This window comes from Castor canadensis, chromosome 15 (assembly GCF_047511655.1).
Source record: "Castor canadensis chromosome 15, mCasCan1.hap1v2, whole genome shotgun sequence".
In the NCBI taxonomy this organism is placed as follows: domain Eukaryota; kingdom Metazoa; phylum Chordata; class Mammalia; order Rodentia; family Castoridae; genus Castor; species Castor canadensis.
The window spans coordinates 30,907,674-30,930,163 of NC_133400.1; positions in this window are offsets into that span (position 1 = coordinate 30,907,674).

The window sequence follows — 22,490 nt, forward strand, 5'->3', positions numbered from 1 at the left end:
CGCTCTCAGGAATTCTAACTTCATTGGCTGGGGATATGGCCTTCCAGGGAGATTATTCTTTAATTGATTTGAGATACTGGGGTTTGAACTCAGGACATCACATTTGCTAGGCAGGCGCTCTACCACCTGAGCCACTCCACCAGCCCCTTTTTAAAGCTTTAAAAAACTTAACATTATTTAATCATTACTTAATTATTTAAGAATATTAAGCTAGGCTTAGTGGTGTAAACTTGTAATCCCAGCCTATTGGGGAGATGGAGTTAGGAGAACGGGGTCTGAGGCTGGCTCTTGTCAAAAGCAAGAGACCTTATCTGAAAAATAAGCTAAAAGGCAAAATGGACTAGGGGTATGACCCAAGTGAGGCCCTCAGTTCACACCCCACCCAGTACTGCCAAAAAGCAGTGGTTGCCACTTGACGAGCATGCACAAGGCCCTAAGTTTAATGCCCAGCACAGCCAAAAAAAAAAAGTATTTTTAAAGATTACTTCTCGAGATGATTCTACGATGTAGCCAAGTTTAAAAATTTTGTCACTCAACTGTTCTATATTAATAGCACTATCAGGTCAACTGAGAGGTGTCACAACCTCATTAGTGGCCCCAGAAGCAGGGCACTCTTCAGACTCCAGCACGTTAGAGACTTAAGCCCAGCGTAGCCCTTGTCACTGTCTTTTCCAGTGGGGCATCTGCTTGCCTGGCAGGAGAGGTCTTGGGGGCATGCCCTGGGCAGACAGTGACCCTAAACAGGAGTAATGTAACATTCCTAGATGTAGTCACACGGGGCCTGTGCTCAGCATCCAGCATCACTGTCTTGGAAAATGATTCCCTGGATCAGAAAAACGATTTTCAAGTTTGACCTGGAGATTTCTCTTGCCTCTTTGCTTCTCTGGTTTAAATCGTGATGTCAAATGCTGCTGTTGGTGGCTCCTTTTCAAATGGAGCTTCCTCACGTTGATGGCAGTGTCTCGTGGGAAAGGGCTGTGTTTCGCTGGTGGTGAGGCAGAAAGATGGTGACCCCTGGAACGATGAGGGACAGGACAGTGAGGTGCCCACCGGGTGATGAGGCTGGGAGATGCGTACACGTGTGTATCACCTTCCAAGGCAGCTTCCTTCCACAAATCATTGTCACCACTGACAACGATGAAGGTAGGATGATTCTTGGTAGTAGGAATTTTTTGACCAAATAAGAAATTTCTGATTCTTACACACAATGCAGCTACCATTTACACAGCCCTCCACACACATATTTTTTAAGGCACTGAGATCTAGTTAAAGTGGACTGACAATACTTTTCATTGTTCATTATAGTTCGAGCGTATAATTATAATAATGGTCACCTGGGCACAGGTGGCTCACACCTGTAATCCTAACTGCTCAGAAGGCAGAAACCAGGAGGATCACAGTGCCAAGCAACTGCCAGCCGTGAGGAAATAATTCTCAAGACCCAATCTCAAAAAAAAATCACAAAATAGGGGAGGGACTGGCAGAGTGGCTCAAGTAGTAAGAGCACCAGCCTAACAAAATGAGGCCCTGGGACCAGGAACTAGAGAAAAGGTTAGATCAAAAAGAATTAACCTAGAAGGTAACACCCACGCACAGGAAATCAATGTGAGTCAATGCCCTGTATAGCTATCCTTATCTCAACCAGCAAAAACCCTTGTTCCTTCCTATTATTGCTTATACTCTCTCTACAACAAAATTAGAAATAAGGGCAAAATAGTTTCTGCTGGGTGTTGGGGTGGGGGAGAGGGAGGGGGTGGAGTGGGTGGTAAGGGAGGGGGTAGGGGCAGGGGGGAGAAATGAACCAAGCCTTGTATGCACATATGAATAATAAAAGAAAAATGAAAAAAAAAATGAGGCCCTGAGTTCAAATCCCAGTGCCACCAAAAAAAAAGCTATTAATTATTGTCAAATAATGATTCCCCACCATCTCTCACTTTCACACAAAATTGGGTATGGGTCACTTTCCACTTGATTTTATTAATCCAACATCATTATAGGTTGCAAAAGGCAAGGGATCAAGCATACTCTCAAAGAAGAATCCTATTGTAAAATTAGATTATTAAAACACTCAGGTAAGAAGATAAACCAGAATAAATTGTAAGCTTAATAGCTGGGACCTACTGTAGTTTTGCTTGTGTTTGTTTCTGTTTTTGCATTGCAGTGCAGTGCTGGGATGGATTCTGAGCCTTGCACAGACTAGGCAAATGCTGGACCATTGAGCTACACCCAGCCTCCTAGTGTAGCTTCTATGAGACCAAGCATGTACATTAGCATTAAGTGAATGACTGAACACTTGGGTAAGGTAAATTAGACTCAAAATTAGGACAGTGTATTTCTTTTAAAAAATAACAACAACCAAGAAAAAAAATTACAAGCAATTTAAGACAAATCTAGGTGTGTTATTTCTGTCCCACCCAAAGAAACAAATACTGCCTCAACTGTTTGGTTTTAATTCCTTTAATAACCCAGCACTACAAATAGATTTCAGATCACCCAAGCTCATCTTTCCAGAGGTCTTTGAAGCTGTTTATCTCAGGGGCTTCTTCTATTTTTTTTTTCTTTTTTGGTGGGGATTGGGGTTTGAACTCAGGGTTTCATGCTTGCAAAGCAGGGGCTCTACCACTTGAGCCAATTCTCCAGTTTATTTTGCTCTGGCTATTTTGGAGATGGGCTTTTGGTACTATTCATTTGGGCTGGCCTCAAACCTTGATCCTCCTGTTCTTGGCCTCCCAAATAGCTAGGATTATAGTCATGAGTCACCAATGTCCATCTAGGGGGTTCTTAAATACATGTATCTTCAAGTCCCACCTGGTTGAGGACAACCTGGATTTCGCTTAGCGATTCTGAATCTGTACACTCCTGTCTCCTTCTTGAGAATATTTTATTGGTAAACCAAATGGTATATTCCTTTGGAATCTGTGCTATTTCACCTTTGGAATTTGGGATTTCTTTTGTCGGAGTGATTTCAAATAATGCCCTCCTCTGTACATTTCCAGTGTTTTAAAGAGAACCCTGATCCAACACCACGCAGAACCAAGAGCCAGAAACATTCTTAGGTTCTGGGTTTTTTTTCTCTTGGTTTGGCTTGGTTTTTTGGTGGACTGGAGTTTAAACTCACGGCTTCCTCCTTGCTAGGCAGGTGCTCGACCATCTTGAGCCACACCTCCAGTCCCATTTTTAGATCATCTTAACAGGTCTCTAGCTGCCATTAAATCTTGATGTAAAATGACCTGCTTTCCATTGGAGTCCCTCCTGAGTTTTCCAGTCATTTTTCCCCATGGAGAGGTTTTTAAGCTGGGTCTGGTGGCTGGATGGTTTGACTACCTCATTTACATCTTCTCCCAATGGGGAAATGTTCCAATCTGTAGATTACTCTGCACACAGTAGTCACTCAACAGTTGTTCCTAGGATGGCCATTAGTTTGCCAGCGAATTGGGCTCTCATGTTCCACAGAACAGCATGCCCAACCTCCTCCCCCACAGTCGTGCATTCGAGGAGGCTCCTGGGAGCTTCTGCCTCCGGGTTTGGTGAGCCTGATTCTCTGCAGGGAGCTGCCACGCAGGCTCCCCCAGGGCACTGCTGTCAGGCCCTCTGACTGCCCCCCAGCTCCTGTTCTCTAACAAAGTACAGAATATCAATAGCATTTTCGGCTTAGAAAGTTCAAGGGTCAATCTTCAAGGTGCTTAAGGCAGAGGGATGTCCCCAGAGACTTGAAGCCAAAACCTCAGCTCTCAATAGGCAGCCTGGTGTCCTTTGGGCGCCTGGTGACAGTGACGGCATCTCCAAGTAAATAGAGGCATCCCCGTGTGAAAGCGCCAGCATTCCTCATGCTAATTAAACAAACCAATTATGGTAATTAACTGGCACAAATGTTTAAATGGCTGTGAATCAGAATGAAGGAGGTTACCGCTTAACTTCCACATAATTATCCTGGTGTTTTGTTTTGTTTTTTAATGGACTTCCAAACAAAATCACAGTAAAAACTTTTTATCGTATTCAAAATGTATAGACAGATTTTAAGTTCTTTGAAAATACATGTCACATTATTAAAGACAAGAAAGATTGGAAAGAAACAAAGAGAAAAAAGAAAAGGAAAACAAAAGCCAAATTTAAAAAAACCCACTCCACTGACGGGATGTGGATTTACTTTTCCCATTACTTCAGCTGTAGTAATTAGAAAAATTCAGTTTTATTGAAGGTCACCTTGGTTTTAGGAACAAAACAAGCCTGAGTGATATGCTAATCAGGACATATCTCTTTGAATAACTGTCTAAATGACTGAATATATATGTAGTTCTAGCTATAGCTAGCTAGCTAAAGACAAGATATTTTTAAAGCTGGCCTGTGATGAAGATAAAATGCGCCAAAAGTTCTCCCTTTTTGTTTTCTTCCTAAAGAGAGTTGGTTGGTCAAGTTGATCTGGTGTTGTTGAAATTCAATCAAGGGCATTAAAGTGTAAACCAGTTGGAAAAACAAAGAGCTTTAGGGAAATTAGTTGCTTCAACAACAACAAACAAGCAGTGCGTAATCTTCTTAGAGAAATTAATGAAAGGAAAGCCCCCTTCAATTTGGGAGGAGAAGGATCCCAGCTCTCAAAGCTCGAGCCAGGAGGTTTGGAGACGCACGAAGGTGCATAGGAAGAATGCAGGATTAGAGGGGCCTTCAATGAGAACACAAAGAAATTGGGGGATCTCACAACCAGGCACCCACTTTCAGATGGAAGAGTGTTTTAAAAGGCCCATGGGTCCTAATCCTTTATGCAAATCTCCTTAGACTGAAGTTTGCTTAAGTGTTTTACTTCTTTGCATACAATTAACATGTGAAACTGAAATGCTAACCTACTTCAAAGAAGCCCCCCTGCGCTGGCAGAGCCTACACTATCACGCATGCTGCATTTCCTAATCTTCCCAGATTTCTGATAGTTAGGATGACATCTCAGTTTTTGGACAGTTGTGAAAGTCTTGACAATACTGGAAAGAAAAATAAACAAAAATGTATCACCACCACAAAGCAAATAAATACCTAGCTTGCTCATTGCAGGCCAGAATTACCTTCTTTCTGTTGGTTGTAGGCTGAAAAGTTTATATCCTATATATTTTCTATCTTTTCTTCCAGTTGGATAGTATCCCTTAATATTCCTTTTCTTTTGAACATGAAAGCCACAATCCTGAATAATCAGCAGTGTTTTGTTTTTCAACTGTCTATTTTGGAAACTGCTACAAATTTATAGGAAAGTTACAAAAGTTAAAAACAGTATAAAGTAAACCCCTTTGCCTAGGTTGATCTGCTGTTAACAAGTTGTCCTTTGTTATTGGTGCATGTGATACACACACCCACACATCACAGGTACACATGCTTGTACACGCAGCATGCAACAAATCTGCCTCCCTAACCCACTCAGCAGGAAGTTACATACCTGAGTGACAGACCCCAAACCTCGGTGGGGATTTCCTGAGAGCACGAATATTCTCTTAGGTAGCCATGATAGTTATCAACAGCAGTAACCTTGATAGAATGACACTAACATGTCATTGGTGTTTCAGTTTGTCATTTGGCCCAGTCATGTTCTCTAGAACACTTTTCCCTCTATACTACAAGATCTGGTCTAGTACCAGGTATGAGTTTGGTTATCATTCCTTTTATTTTTGGTTTGAGCAATGTTATAAAGCATTTGGATGTTTATATTGATTTTAAAGTGGTTAAATTCAATAAATTACTATAGCTGTTAATTTAGACATCCAAAGTTCAAGGTTTTGCCAACTTTTGTAATGGACGTATGCAGAATTCTGGAGTCAGGGAACAGCAACAATAATAAGAAACCTTGATGCGATTATCTTTGGGCTCACCTATCCCACCAGGGCTCCTCTCCCCCACCCCCATCCCAAAGAGGGTCCCCTTCTCATCTTTCCTGAGAAGCTCCGTGTTCAAACCCTCCTTCTGAGACTGGGTGGTGAGGGTTGGGTAAGGTATGAAGGAGGTCCCACACTCCAGGTCTTCATCTCTAATTTCAGGGGTACTACTGCCACTCCAGCCCAGCCCAGCACCCTACATGGCCACAGATGAACCCCCTGCTGTGGGTGCACACAGGAGAGCACACACACTCACTCACTCACACACACACACACACACACACACACACCAGTCCATCTCTAGCCCTCTCCCAGCTCCACTTACCCACTGTGCATCCCCAAGCAAGTCAAAGGGCTCTCTGTGCTGCCCCTGGGGAAACAGAAGAAGCAAACCGAGTGGTTTTCAAAAGCATGGAAGGCCCTGACTCCCACCTAAAAACCTCCTGTTCTTTCTCTATGCCCCTGGTGGGTTGCAGTGCCACAGAGGCTTTGGATGGTAGCTGTTGGTGGGGGGCTGGTGTGGGAGTAGTGTGAGAATAGATTTCAGATGCTAGCTGGCTGAGATTTAGTCAACAATGTCTGAAGCACACTGGAAAACTACCAGGGAAAAAGGAGCAAGAAAGGAATGGGGGGAGGTGGGGGGAAGGACAAAGAAGTATGTTTCAGAACACAAAAATACCCAGGCAAAGGCCCAGAAAGGGGCTCATACAGCAGACAGAGAGATGACTGACAAGCCAGGTGTAGCCTAGAAAGCCAGGAAGGACCAGGCTGGGGTAGAGTATAAAGAAAGGATGAAGAGCACAGGTGGCTCATGCCTGTAATTTTAACTACTAGAGAGGCAGAGATCAGGAAGATCATAGTTTGAGGCCACTGGAAAAAACTGAGACCCTATCTCAAAAATACCCTACATGTAAAAGAGCTGGTGGAATGGTTCAAGTAATAGAGCACCTCTCTAGCAAGCATGAGGCCCTGAGTTCAAAACCAGTACTGCCAAATAAAAAAAAAAGAAAGAAGAAAAAACTCAGGGGCTGCACCTTAAATGCTGGTTCCCTGAGCAGGATAGCAGCCACCTGCCAAGCTGCGGAGTGCTGGGGCAGAAAGAGCCTACAGTGTGCAGCACCCAGAAGGCATCTGAGATGTCTTTGCAAAAAGAAGAAGGCAGGGAGGTGGGAGGGGTGGATGAACAACAGCGCCGTTTTTGCATTCTACTCCAGATAATAAAGTCATTCATTCATTGCATGCATACTTTTTGTGCAGGTTCTATGAATCAGCCAGTGATTTAAGTCCTAGAACACAGTGGCAGATAAAAACAGGCAAGGGCTGGGTGATAAATGCTAGGGAGGGAAGTTAAGCTTGGTAGGAGAGAGAGTGACATGAATATGGGGAAGGCAAGGGTCATGTATCTAGGGAGACCAGGGAAGACCTCTCTAACGAGGTAGCATTTGAGAACAGACTTGATGGCAGGGGGTGATGGCAGGGACCATGTGACTCAAGAGCAACCTAGGTAGAGGAGTGCTAAGTGCAAAGGCTCTAAGTGCTTAGTGTGCGTGAGGCACTGTATGCTTACCATGGCTAAAGCAGAGTGATAAGAGAGGGGAATGATGGGACAGAACATAGCTGAGGTGGCCAGAAAGAGACAGGGTAGGGCCTGGTAGTGATCACACTGGCTTTTCCTGAGTGACATGAGAAGCTACTGCAGGGATCCTTTTAAAGGTAAGATAGAAGCCCATAGGAAGCAGCAGGCTGGGTGAGGGAGCCGTCACAGACATGTAGGCAAGGAATGCTGGCTACACTGAATGAACTGGATGGGACATGGGACAGGAGAGAGAGAGGAATACAAGATAACTCTAAAACTTTAGTCCTGAGCAACTGGGAGGACAGAGCTGTCACTTACTGAGATGGGACAGGGATGGTTTTGGTGAGAACAGCCAGCAGGCCTCCTCTGAACACTATGGACCTCTTATTAGACACCCGAGTGGCAGCAGACGTGTGTGGTCCTCCCAGAGCCCAGCGTTAGAGCATTCTGAGGATGGATATTTTATTTCCTCCCTCACCACAACTGCCCCTTTATGCAGATTTCTTACCTTGAAATTTCTCATCGTCTTCCCCCACGAGTAAGGTCATGAAGGAATCAAGGGCACGTGTGGTGACTCTTCAGTGCTGTGCTCCACACATGAATTTCTTGTAGAAGTCCAGCTGTGAGAAAGTTTGTGTACACACAGTATCATATGGTGAAATGTACTTCATATCATAAATTTAGCTGGATATGTTAAAGACTGATGCGGCCCAGTACTATCCTTTGTCACCAAGGAGTGAGTAGGGGCAATCCCTACCAGCCCCTGTCTTACCTGTGCCACCTGAGGCAAAGCGTTGAAATTCTCTGAGCCTCAGTTTCCGTATCAGTCACATGGGGGGTGATGATGGGACATACCCATCCTTTAGGGTGGCCGCAAGTTTGTGATACTCCGCTAGTCTACAGAGTGCACTTATGCAAAGTAGAAAAGGTCTATGCTTCTTAGGGACACTGCCCTACACCAGGGCAATGGCTTGGGGAGAAAATGTAGCGTAAACTTTGGCTCCCTGGGCATCTTTGGCAGGTATTACCGCTCCAAATCATCCACACAAGCCTGGAAATAACAACAACGGCATTTTTAGAACTTGCTGTGTGCCTAAGAATACTCATCGGTATTACTAAGTACTGCTATTAAGTGGGTGGTGGCAGCCATATTGGCCAGAGCGCCATCTTTATCCTGCTTTCAATCATGTGAGGACCCCAGCAAGTTTCTTCTCTGAATTCTGACAAGGTAACCAAACAAAAGGGGGAGAAGGAGTCCCACCAAACCCCACCTTTCCCTTCCTCAGAGCATCTGGATGAGACTGGGGAGAATGGATATTGTCACAGGAACCTCCACGTACCTGGGAGCAGCTGGTGGTATTTCTGAACTTGTAAAGAAGGGAAACTAATTTCCCCAGTTCCAGAAAATGACTTGAGACCTCCTAAGGGCCCCCTTCAGACGGGCAGCTGGAACAGGCTGGGGAGAGAGCCGCACCGCGTGGGCTTCCCCAGGACCATATGGGCAACAGGGCTCATCCGTGCCTAGGCCCGCCCTGCTTGTCAGCCGCAATCATACTGACTCTAATCCGTGTTTTAATTTACTGTGCGGGCGCAACACCCGTGCTGCCAGGGAGGTCCTTGGGGCCCCCTCATTCCTGCAGCTGATGACAAGGCGTATGCAAAAGGCACAATTATTCACCCACCAAGGTGACAGAGAAGGCCTCTGCCAGGGAATAGGTTTCCAGCTTCTAGCATTTTCTTGTCAGTCGCTGAAGCACTTTGCAGTTTGCAAACAATTCTATGGAGACCTTTTTTAATTCTTTTTTTAGGAAGCATTTTGATCATAGCAAGTGATGAGACTTCAAGTGGGTGGCCGGCGCACACACTCCTCTATCAGCTGGATTATTGGATTTTTTTTTTTTTTTTCATCAAATGAGATTCTCCTCTCCTTCTTCTCCTTCTCCATACTGCCATTCCCCACCCCCACCTCCCACCCCCACTCCCGCCTGTTTGGCCTCAAACAAAGGGAAAGATGTCAAGCCCAGCCTATTAATTCGTACAGATTCGGCATTGTTTATGTTCTCATGCGGACCACATTCCAAAGCACCAAAATAAAACAGCATCAGTGTAGCTTTCAGCTCCCGGTCCCTCCGTGATGTATCTCATTACCACGGGCCGAGCCTCGTTAGCACTGCCTTTCATTTTCCTAAGGCCTAAAATGATTTTCTTTCTGTGCGGGTCATTTTGAGAGAGGGAGAGGCAGAGAGAGAGAGAGAGAGAGAGAGAGAGAGAGAGAGAGAAGAGCAGAAAAGAAAACCACTTCCCTCCCTTTTTCAGGGTATCATTTGCAACTTAAAGCTAACCTGGGGTGTGGAGGACAATGGCTTTGCCCATAAAATAGTCCCAGCCGGGCTGCATGCCGAATGAGGTGATGTCGCCCTATTTAGCTCTTTGTCCTTCCATAATATCTACTTAATGCAGTTCAATAGCGGCGGATTGTAGCAGCATTAAGAATTCTATTAAGTTCTTTCCAAAGCCTGCTATTCTCCTCCAGCTGTTGAAAGCCAGACAGAACTTTTCAGAAGGCCTTTCTGGAAAATGGGTCTTCTTCAGCCTAGGATTTGAAACTTGTGATTGTAGAACTCTGCTCAGAAATGTCTGCCTGCTGTCAAATAGATCTGGTTTTCAAATCCCACCAAGTCCCAAAGTTCTAAATTTGTGAGTGTCCCCTTCATATTGTCTTGCAATACATAAAACACTTGTGCATCTCACAGTAAATATAATCTTTACTCCAGAAATCTCTTCTGAAAGCATCTTTAGAATATTTTCATCATTTCATTCTTCTTGTATATTCTTCCTTGTTTGGATGTAATCAGACAAGAGTTTAAATTCAGACATCATCTTACCTCTTTAGCTATCTGATTAAACATGTTGTAAGTTGCACTTGCAACTTTCTGTTGTATATTTTGAAGTCGATAGTTTTCAAGAGAAATCATCCCATGGGCCTTCACAAAGTGGGCTGTGGGCCAACAGTTGAAATTCTTTCTATCTGTGAAAATTTAGCCTGCTTCTGATTCAACACTATTCTTGTTAAGTCAACTGGTCAGTCCCAGGGGCAGCCTTTAAATCACTTTGTTTGTTTTAGATAGGGTCTCAGAAAGGAGAATGATGGAGGAGGTGAATTCAACTATGATATATTGTAAGAACTTTGTAAATGTCACAATATACCCCAGCACACAATAATATGATGATGATAATAATAAATAATAATAATAAAGATAGAATCGCAGTATGTAATTTAGGCTAGCCTAGAACCCTTGCTCTTCCTGTCTCAGCCTCCTGAGTGCTAGGATTACATTCATGCACCACCATACCCAGCTATAAATCTTACAAGCTGATCTCATAGGATTTTGCTAGAACAAATAGAGCCAGGCAGCTGGGTTTACATTTTCAGGGCCCAGTACCATGCCTGGGACACAGGAGAATCCATTCATCCCATTCATTCAATGAGTCCTAGAAAGGCATGGGGGAAGCAAGTCTTCTCCTTTCTCCCGCCTAGATTTGAATTCCTTCCCCCAGCAGACACAGGTGTGTGGGGGGGGGGCGGCAGGTGGGGGGGCTCTGTTGCCTGTTGCAGCAAGAGGAACAACAGCAGAGGAGCCTGGACTGGATAGTGTGGCCACTCTGAGCTGGCTGCTCTGGTCTCTGTGCTACTAGCCCAGAATGGCAGAGCAAGGGAGGCAACGGGACCAGGGCTGTGGGAGGCGAGAGAGCGGGAGGGGAAAGGGCCACACCAGAACTTCACACAGTTGGCTTGAAGAGGCAAGCGCTAAGCTGCCTTTTCAACCATGGTAAACCTCGTCCATCTGGCCACCCTAAAACTCTGTTAGCTTGTTCCCCTTCCCCACGGCTGATTGGAGCCCCTGGAGCAGAAGTAACTACATCAATGGTGTAAGCCCGGCCACTTGAGGGCATTACATTTCATTTCATGCTTGACTTCATCAAAACTGGGGAAATGAAATGTACACCTTTTTGATGTTCTTTTCCCTGCTGTTTAAAGAGAGAATCTTGACCCATTTGATCTCCCATGCACCGGGTAAATGACCAAATGTGCCAAGCTGTCGAAAGCAGGAGGCGGCCAGTTGCCAGGGGGTGCCGGGCCACTGGGAAGGCTCTTAGTGCAGGCGAATTGAAGTTTGGAGCCTAGGAACTTTGCAGCAAGTGCAGCCTTTCTCTCCCATGTGGCAGTAGCTTGGAACTTTTTAAGCGAAAAGATGGGTGGAGAAATAAAACACGCCATGCTCTTCCTGAGAGGCAGAGAGGAAGCACAGTTTGGCTTTGGCTAGAAGACGCTTGTTCCTACTGCCACCTCCTTGAAGATTTCCCACCTTCTCCCTAGCATTGATGAAGAGAGGTACCCCAGCATCCTGTGTGACCTTTCTAGGAGCCTCAGTTAGCTCACCTGCACTATGGGATGATTATAGCTGCTATGAGAATTGACATAAGGTATACAGAGTTGGTAGCGGGAAGCCAGGCATGGAAGATGTTCTTAATGAATGCGGCCTTTTGTTGCAATTAGGTATCTTTCATTTTGTTATGGGCTGAATTGTCTCCCCCTCCAAAATTCATATGTTGATGTCTAACCCCAAATATGATTTTGCATTTGGTGATAGGATCTTTAAGGGGGAAATTATGGAAAAGAAAAGAGAGAGAGAGAGATCTCCATGCACATACACTGAAAAAAGACCATGTGAGGACAAAGCAAGTAGGTGGCAGACTGTAAGTCAAGAAGAGAGCCTTCAATAGAAACCCAGTCAGCTGGCACCTTGATCTTGGACTTCCCAGCCTCCAGAGTTGTGAGAAGTAAATTCTAGGGTTGCAGAATGGCTCAAGTGGTAGAGTGCCTGCCTAGCAAGCATGATACCCTGAGTTCAAACCCCAGGACTGCCAAAAAAAAAAAAAAAAAAGAAAGAAAGAAAGAAAAGGAGAAATTCTGTTGTTGTGTACCCAGTCTGAGGTATTTGTTACAACAGCAGACACTGACATATATATTAGCCCAGCTATCAGAATGCTCTAACCATGATTACATGTCCATCTCTTGCAATGAGGTTTCACATTCTTTAAAGGAGATCCATGACTTATCTGGCTCTGAATACTGGAGTCAATCTAGCACAATGCCTGATACAGTGGATATTCCATAGGTGCTTGTTAAATACATAAGTGGGTGGACACAGTGAAGTGTAACAAGAAAGCCACAGACTTTTTCTTGTCCCAGTTTGCTCATAGATATGTTCAGTGACCTTGGGTAAGTTGCTTACCCAATCTGTGCCTCAGCTTGTCTATCTGTATGTAACACATCCACTAGTCCAGGCCTCAGAGATGGTCAGATTCTGCCTTTAATCAAAGACTGACGTGGGGTGAACAGGGCCCAGTGAGAAAGAAAGAAGCCACTCTCTTCCCTCTACTCCAGGCAATAGGGCAATGTTTAAGTATGACCTTGCACTAGCAGAAAGAAGCCAAGCAGCTGGCCTTGGGGGTTAGAAGGGCACAGGCTCCAGGCTGTGCAAACAAAGGTTTTCATATTTGAGGTCTTGCTTGCTGCCCCGCTGCAGATCTGAGAAATGGTCCTGAGCTGTCTGAGTCCACAGGATAGTGTGGGAGCAGAAGCCTGCTGCATTTGGAGTCTTAAGCTCAGATTTACCCGGAAGGAATACAGTGACCCATGGTTGGGTGCTTGTCAATAGCATTGTAAGCCAAAGCACCTGGAAGGGGTGCCTAGCCCCAAGCCTGTAACGTTCACTTGCTCAGTAAAGAGTCCATCTGGGCTTTCTACTGAGCTTTCTAGAGATCCAGGAATGCTTCCCACATGGGATCCTACCCAACCTATTCTCCTGGCCTCCTATTCTGCCACTCACTCACTAGTGACAAGTTATATTGACTTACTGAGCCTCCATCTCTTCAGTTTTGAAAGGAGAATAGCAAACATCTGTCTCTTCTAGGAGGGCAGGTATTTTGTTTGCTTTGGCTGCTTGTCTGTAAGAGCCCCAAGTCAGAAATTTAAGTTCTTGGGGGCAACAGGCAAGAAGTTTGCCAGAGTAGGAAACTGGAAACAACATAAATACACTGTGTTACAGAAACGATATAAATAATGCCCTTCGAAATACAAGAGACAGCAGTAGAGCTGACATGGGAGGTGTCTGAAGTACAAAGTTAGGTCAAAATAAGAAGTCCCAAAACATGCTTTGTACAATGTATGTACCCCTGCATGCCTGCCTGCCTGTTCATATCTTTGGGCTCTAGGAAGTAGACGGAGTTCTGATCTGGACTCTGTCACTTCATAACCTCATGAAAATGAATTTACTGAACTTCAGTTACGCCTCTGTTTCCTTCCCTGTAAGATAGGAATGATACCAATGACTACCAGCCACATCTGATTGTTATAAAGATTAAATGAGCCAATACAGTATAAGAGTCTTAGCACAGGCTGGAAGTAGACAGCCAGCAAAATGTGAGTCATTATTCATTGCATGGAGCGTTTTTTTAAAGTCACGTGGTCTACATGCCCAAATTATATCCACAGGCACCTCTCATTTCTGTATTATATAATGCAAAACAACAAACAAAAGAGGTGAGCCTGGTGCTGGTGGCTCACACCTGTAATCCTAGCTACTCAGGAGGCAGCGATCAGGAGGATTGAGGTTTGAAGCCAGCCCCAGACAAACAGTTCTCGAAACTCAATCTTGAAAAAACCCATCACAAAAAAGGGGTGATGGAGTGGCTCAAGTGGTAAAGTACCTAGCAAATGTAAGGTCCTGAGTTCAAACCCCCATACAAAAGAGGTGAGACTTTAACAACGCAAGCATGGGGCAGAATCTTTGTTTTTGAAAGGGAAGTGTCCAAAATCTATCAGGTAAGTGAACAGGTGAGCTCTGCCACAGTACACTTGTTGGGAAATCATGCTGCCAATATGGGTGAAAGTTTAGTCTGCATGATGAGACACTCCACAAGCCAGGGCTTCAAACTCCAGCCAAGGATAGCCCCACAGCAGGGGTCATGCAAGCCAGGAACCTAGCACATAAGAGCTGCACCTGCCTGGCTCCAAGATTTGGCACCTGCTAAGATTAGGTGTGCTACCTGCCTCGTTCACCTCACTCCAGACCCATGCATGCCGAGGAGGGTGTCACTCTATTACCTGCTCTGCTCTATTTTTCTGTACTGTTTTAGTTATTTTGATAATTACCATGCATTTCATTAACGAAGTGGAGAATCCATAAAGACAGTAATAGTTACTACAGTTATACATGCAGTATGGAGCTGCCTGCCCCTCCCCCCATCTAGCTTGTGTGCTCATTAATGTGCCTATGAAATAACATGGCAGGCGCCCTGTTGGAGTCCTCACTGTGTGCCAGGCCCTGTGCTGTCACAGGGATTTGCTCAGCTAATCCTCCTAAGAGATCTTCCATGGAAAGTCTGTTATTATCCTCATTTTAACAGCTAGTTCAGAGACCTCAAGAGACTTGTTCAGGTTTGCACAGCAAGCAAAAGCTAGAGGTGGGATTTGCATCTCAGAGTTGGACCGCAGAGCCTGCACGCCCAACAGAGACCCCCTCACCTCACTACTCTGCGCTGTGAGCAATCTACATTTGTTCTTAAAAAGCATATCCTGCATTGGTGTCCCTGGGACTTTTTTTTTTTTTTGTGGACTTGTATGCAATAGGTCAGGCTTAATATGTCAAAGAACCCAAACATTCCACCAACAAAATCCCAGTCTCTGCTCCGCCTCTGGGCTGAACTAACACTTCTTCCCTCTTTTGTGATAGGGTCTCATTTCTGACTTGATGAAAACATTTGTAATAGATAATCAAATGCGGCTATGTTGCAAAGGACAACGCGGTATTTGTTAAATATTAATGAACATGAACGGAGTCTTCAGTGGCAGAAAGGCAAAAGGTTCGGATGCTTTTCAGTGGTGCAGGCTGAGCCCCAGGGAAGAAAGCTGGGAGCCCCCAGAGGGTCTGGCCCAGGACAGTGATCGTCAGACAGCTCTTGTGTGACAAGATACATAGTTTCTTTTCAGCAACAGGCAGATTATTGGTTACTATAGTTTCCTTAATGCTCAAATAGAGCCCAGGCCTAAGCTGAACAGAATAGGTTAAAAGTGCCGAAGTTTGGCCCGGGAAACACATGTTGAGAATCAGGCACCAAACAAAGCAAAAATCACATGTCTCTGGTCTTTGATGTCTTTTCTGAAGGATGTAGAGTGAGAAAAACACAACCGGTGCTCAGGCCAGGGGCTTGATGGGCTGCTGTGACAATGGCCAGCTGAGCGGGAGCTGAACACAATGCCTAGAGACAATGTCCCCAGTCCCAGGCGTCCCTGGGCATGCGGCTCACAAACACCCTGCTGGAAATGGCAATTCAACCCCTACTCTCTTAGAAAGTTCCTGCCGGTCTCGCCAGCCCAGTTAAACCCAGCTGCCTCCCAAACCAGGCCTCTTTGCAAGTTTCCTCCTCAGACAGGTGACTTGGTCACTAAATTGTCCCCATCACTGCCAGCACGTAAACACAGGCACCTTTTGCACCATTTTCTGCCCATTTTGAGTTTTCCTCCATCTGTATAAACAGCTTTCCTCCATCTCTGCAGAGAGATAAGCTTTCTCCTCTCCAATAATTCATCTTGGCTCTAAAATATTGCCTTGCATCTCCCTTGGAGGGGAAAGACAGTGTGACTTTTTTTTTTTTCATAAACAGGATTAAATTAACCACTATTTATGGCGGCAATGTGAGTTTCTCCTCTTCTGCTGAGATGTGTTTATTTCATTTTGCTTTTTATTTAAATTTAGGAAGCAAGATAAATGTGCTTTTGTATTCAGAGATCTCTATCCATCACCAGCCGCCTGCATCTGGGAAAATAAGTGTGTAGGAGATTATGAGAGAGAGAGAGAGAGAGAGAGAGAGAGAGAGCCAGAGTCAAGCACATGGAGTTCTGAACATTTTTTAGTGGTTGTTGCTGTATTGTGCTTCTGGTTGTCATTAGTTCTTTATAATGTTTCATGAAAATATCTAATTGTAACAACTGTATTCCTCCAGTGAACATATTCCCTGAATTGAGGGGCTCACAATGGCCATAGAATAACTGTCCTTGAATTTGAGGCCTTTGTGAACTGTCAATAGGCTTACAATGAGCTGAATTAGGAGGCATATTAATGGACAGATGCCTTGAGGGCCATTATTCCACCTCAAATCTTCTTATGCAAATACCCCATGAATTCAGTTCAAAGCACAGTCTTCAAAATGAGTTGAGCCCCTCTCAGAAGGGACCCCAGGAGAAAGTGACATGAGAAAAGTTTAGACACTTGTTTTTATAACTGAACATGATCTTGTTATCATAATCTGATACTGGTCACTTGCATGGCCGGCTTGTAGGATTTTAAACCTTTAACAGAGAGAGATAATCTCTGCCTTTGTAGACGTGTGGACAGAATCCCGGGGCGCGCAGGAAAGCCGGCAGTGAGAAGCGCAGTTCAAGCTTTCTCAAACAAAACTTTTCATGATAAAAGCTTTCATCCCATGATAATCACCAGGCAGATTTTGGTGGTGTTGGTACGTTTGGCAAAGGACAGGGGAGGCGAAGCTTTTTAAAAAATGAAAACAGCTAATTTTTGATGATGCCCAAATCAGTTTGAATCAGCTTGTCAGGTCCCCAAAACAACAGGAGGAGAGTTTTCCCAGATCCCATAGAAAACTGAGTCCTTGTAACCTCTCCCTAGCCCCAGGCAGGATGACGTCACATAAGACTAGTTAACATTTCTGGTCACCGAAACCTGCTGGACATTTCTACTCCATTTTTGGCCCTTTATGCAGATGAACTCATTTAATTTTCACAAATACCTCTTGGAGTAGCTTCTAGTATTATCCCCATTTTACAGATGAGAAAAAACAAGGAAAGGAGGATTAAGCGACTCTTCCAGGCACTAGGAAATTACAAACCTTCTTAAGGAGAAATCTGCCTCAGGCAGGTTGTCTAATTCCAGTGGAAAGTGGGAATACCCCCAGACTCCAATGGGAATCTTTCCTTATCAGAAAAATGCTACCACCCCCACCCCCAATCTGCATGAGGGTATTTGGCCAGTTGACCCCTATGAAATGTTCTTCCTTCTTGGCACGGTTATATGATCAACTTGCATTTATAAGAACTTGCCAGAGGAGAATGTAGATTCAATAGTAGTGCTCATTTATATAAGAAGCACTGTCATTGTGTAGACAGCTGGATCCCATGGCCTCTCTTCAGTTAAATACATGGAGACATAATGATATAAATTGAAAATCAGTTATGTTGCCTAAGGAGAAGTGGCACATCATGAGCCATCATTATTAACAGTAACAGCCAGCATTACCTGAACTATTTATTCATTTATTTACCGAATGTCAACGTGTTTCCTCATGTCCGCACTCTGAAGAAGTTTGGTTTATAATTTCCATTTACAGCTGAGGAAGCTGAAGCCGGAGTAGAGGAGTCAACTTTCTACCAGTCTGCTCCATGCCAGTCAAGATGTCCCAGCCACCCTAGGATGTGCCCCTAAACTCCAGTCCTCACCAGGGCATGCTCCCTCCCCTCCCTTCCCCAAAGCCTTGCATCTGTGTCCTCGCCGTTCTCTGTAAGAGTTCTGGGTTAATTCCATTACTGACTTGCATTCGTGTGGGTATGTGTTTGTGTGTGCATGGGTGTGTGTGTTGTGTGTACATTTGCTTGTCAGGGGTGTGGAGGATGGTGGTGGGAAGGGAAGTGACATAAATTTTGCTTAAGGTCTTGGGTTGGCCCCTCAGGCAAATGACATCTCCTTCCCAGGATTTAGGATTCTAATGGTTCTCACCAGATAGAATCAAATAACAAAGAGTGGAATGTGTCTATGCTTATCAAAATATATGGATAACAACACCGTTAACAAAAAATGGCAATGTGCGTAACAATAGGCATTAATTATAGATGATTCACCTTGTCCTAAACTTTGTGCTCAAGGCTTTGATGGATAAGATAATGCAAAGGACAAACCCCTATAAATGTGGAATAAAATGAACTAATTGTCAGGAACACTGAGCAAGATAGGGGAAATGACTGATGGCGGCTATATTATTCTGCTTACCTGTCCAGGCCACCATAACCAACCTTCACAGAAACAACAGATTTATTTCCTCAATTCTGGAGGCTGGAAGTCCAAGATCAAGGTACAGTTAGGGCTGGTTTCTGATATAGCCCCTATTCCTGGCTTGAAGATGGCCACCTTCTCACTGTGTCCTCATGTGGCCTTTTCTGTATGTGGGAAGGGAAGGAGGGAAAGAGAGAAAGAAGAAAGAATAAGGAGAGAGAAGGAAGAGAGAGGGAAGGAGAGAGAGAGAGGGAAAGAGTGCACAGAGCAAGCTTTGGTGTCTCCTCTTCTTTTGAGGGTACTGTCTGGATTGGGGCTGCAGCCTTATGAATTTATTTAACCTTAATAACCTCTTTAAAGGCCCTGTCTCCAAATACAGTCACATGGGGAATTAGAATGTCAACATATGACTTTGGGGGGACTCAATCATAACAAGTGGGGCACATGGGAACACATTTCAAGGCAGGCTACAAATGAGTGACTGATTTGAACACAGAAGCTATAAACAGGCAGACTAGTTTTGTTTGGGCTGCACAGTGTTTTTAAAATGGGAAGAAAGGACACATTGATTTCTGCATTTTCAGCTTCTTTTGAAAAGCTCTGGCAACACAGATGGCCTTCTGGAGCTTGGTGGAGGGGCCAAGTTCACTTTTCCAAAGTCTCCACCACTCCCTATCGTTCAGGTCTGATTCCTCATTCAAACTTTAGCGGTTAAATATGTCTTAGAATTCATATTTTTTAATATTATAAAGAGTTAACACAGTGCCTGTATCTCCTGCCGTATACTCCCCCAGGGACATCTGGGGCAGTACCTCCAGAATCAATCACATTAATGTCTCTCTAGCAAAGTGCATGGATATTTATCCAAGTGCCCTGGGCAGGTTTTGTTGCCAAATAAGATCAGGTCTAGACAGGTTTGGCCACAAGTGATTTACAGCAAACCTGGAGTGCCAGAGCCTTTTAGATTTGGGGACTTCAGGTCAGGGTGTGGTCCTGTCTAATAAGCAGCCAGTTTTACTCACCTGCGTACTGGCCTGGCAGGGAGGAACATCTATGTTTTAACTTCTGCTTTAAAAGGTAAAGTATGGGGGGTGGCCTAAGGTCTGAGAAGAGGAGGGTTTCTAAACACAAAAGAAAGTATTGGGTGCATTTTAGGGAGATACTTGCTGGCCTAAGTTCAATGAATCTAATTCTCTTTAAAACAATTTCTGGAAAGGGAAACAAACTGTAGAAAATCCTTCAGAATAAAAAATGCAGTGTGTACTAAAACAAAATGAGGACTCGAGCCAGGAAGAGACATGGGGGAACCTTAAACACTAAGTGAAAGAGACCAGTCTGAAAAGCCAACATACTGTGTGCTTCCAACTCTGACATTCTGGAAAAAGCCAAACAACAGAGACAGTAAAACTATCAGTGGTTTCCAAGAGCTTGAGGGGGTTGGGAGAAGGGATGAATGGTCTGAGCACAGAGAATGTTTAGGGCACTGTATTTGTCCAAGCCCATAGAATTTACACCACCGAGAATGGATCCTAACATAAACCATAGATTTTGGGTGATCGTGAGTCAATGAGGGCTCATGCTATAACAAATGAACCACTGTGATAGGTGGTGTTGATATTGGGGAGGTTTTGCTTATGTGGAGGCAGGGTCATGTAGGAAACCTCTGTACCTTTCCCTGAATTTTGTGTGAGTTCAGAACTGCTCTAAGAAAATTGGAATCCTGAAAAATTCAGGTCCCGTATCCTCCTTCGTGTTTTACCAGCACCCACCAAAGCTCATTTTGTCCTTTTTGGTCCATGGGGGTGGCAGCTCTAGGTGTTTCTGTAGAAGCCCATGCAGTGGCCTTGACCTTAGACACTGTGGGGACATAGTTTTCACTGTAATTGACATAGCCATCCAAATGCTGTAGCCGAGCTCTCTCTGCTTTGCCATATTGAGTCAGAATGGGTGGAATGCCAAAGGGTTATCAGAATAATCCTAGCCAGCAAGCCACACGGATCCCCAAACATAATGAAAAACTCTTAACAATTTCACCTGAGGCCAAAATTAGAAAGGAAAAAAAAAGAAAGAAAGAAAAAGAAAAAAAAAACAGTCAGGCAGGCATGGCAGTGTGTAGCTGTAATCCCAGCTACTCAAGATGTGGAGGTAGGAGGATCACGGTTCATAGCTGGCCCCAGGCAAAAAGTATGAGCCCCTCTCTGAAATGCAAACTAAAACAGAAAAGACTGCAGGCATGTCTTGCATGGTAGAGTACTTTAGCACGAGGCCCTGAGTTTAAACCCCAGTAACCACAAAAAATAAAAACACCCTGATTCTTCCTTTCTTGTTTTTCTAGACATCAAACCATATTTATTTAGTACTAAAATAGACCATTTAAAAATATAAATACAGTCAAATCCCATCCTTGCTCAATGACTTCACAGCAATGAAGAAGACCTTACCGGCATTTAGATTGCACTGAGGGGTGGGGTTGGCCCATGGCTCCTGTAGTGCCTGGTACCACACCAGTGTCCCTGGAGACAATTGGTCTGCCCATAGTACCTTCAAAAGAGGGGAAACTGAGGCATGCCTAGTGGAAGGAGGTGCCTTTTTTCCTCATCCTGATTGGACCATATTTTTGGTGCAAATCAGTTGTTGTTTCAATTTGAACACATTGGAACATTCCCCTGAAGAAAGAGAATTCATTTTGTTGGGTTGGTTCTGGTTTTGCCCCAGACTGTGGATGTAGAAAGGATCTTAGAAGATGACTATAGCTTTCCTCCTTGTCTTTTCTCCAGGTACATTGTGTACTTCTGAGGGGTCTCAACTTCCCCGGAGTTGTTCTGGAGGGTAATTGGAAACGGTGGTTAACGTAGCATGGCTTTTCAAATTGAGTTGAAAAGTTCATCAAAATGTCATTAATCTGCTTCCCGTAGCCTTTCTTGATTAAGTTAAACTTGGATCTGACTGATTATTTATGAAACCGAGCTCTAGATGGTACTGTTTTGGCATTTGTGGCCTGACTTTAGGTTGGAGAAGGGAATGAACACGTCACACTCAGGGCACTCGAGACCCCTCAAATGCTGTCACCACTCACTTACAGTGAATGGAGGCGCTATGGTTCACACAGGTAATTTCTAACCCGTCAATGATTTTTGATTGTCAAGTTCAGCTGAGCATCTACTGTGCGTAATGTCCCTCCCCCGCCAAAAAAAAGTCATCTCTTGCAATCTTGGTGTGATCATTTGGAAGAAACTTTTGCATATTTCAAGTTATTTTTTAGTGTGTATGCTGTGATAGTTTTTTACACTCTTATTAGCGTTTATTAGTCATACAAAGGGATTTCATTGTGACATTCTCATACATGCATGCAAGATACCCTTGTCAATTTCACCCCTCTAGCCCTTCTCCCTTGTCCTCCCTTTCCACTTTTTAAAACAATTTCAACAATTTTCATTGTTCTATTGCCCCCAATGTCTATAAGGTACTTCGGCCATACTCACCTCCTCTTTACCCTCTCCTTTCATCCTCCCCAACTCCTAAAACAGAACCCACCCTAACACAGAACCTGCTTTACATTCCTGTTGTTGTTTTTTATTTTTTTGGTAGAACTGGAACTTGAACTCAGGGCTTTTTGCTTGCAAAGCAGACACTTTCAAAGCAGGTGCTCTACCACTTGAGCCTTGCCTCCAGTCCATTTTGCTTTGGTTATTTTGGAGATGGGGTCTCGAGAACTATTTGACAAGTTCTTGGTCTGTGTGATACAATATTTTATGACTTGGGCATGAGTCACAAAACCTGTGCCTTATTAAGGGGACATACCACCCTCCTGAGAGCCTCAAGGTCAGAGATGAGTCAACTCCAGGAAAAAGCTAGTGGTGTGAGGATGGGTCTGAAATAGTCTTCTGGAGACCACTCTGATGCAGCCCCATGCCTCACTAACTCCACCTCTACACAGCC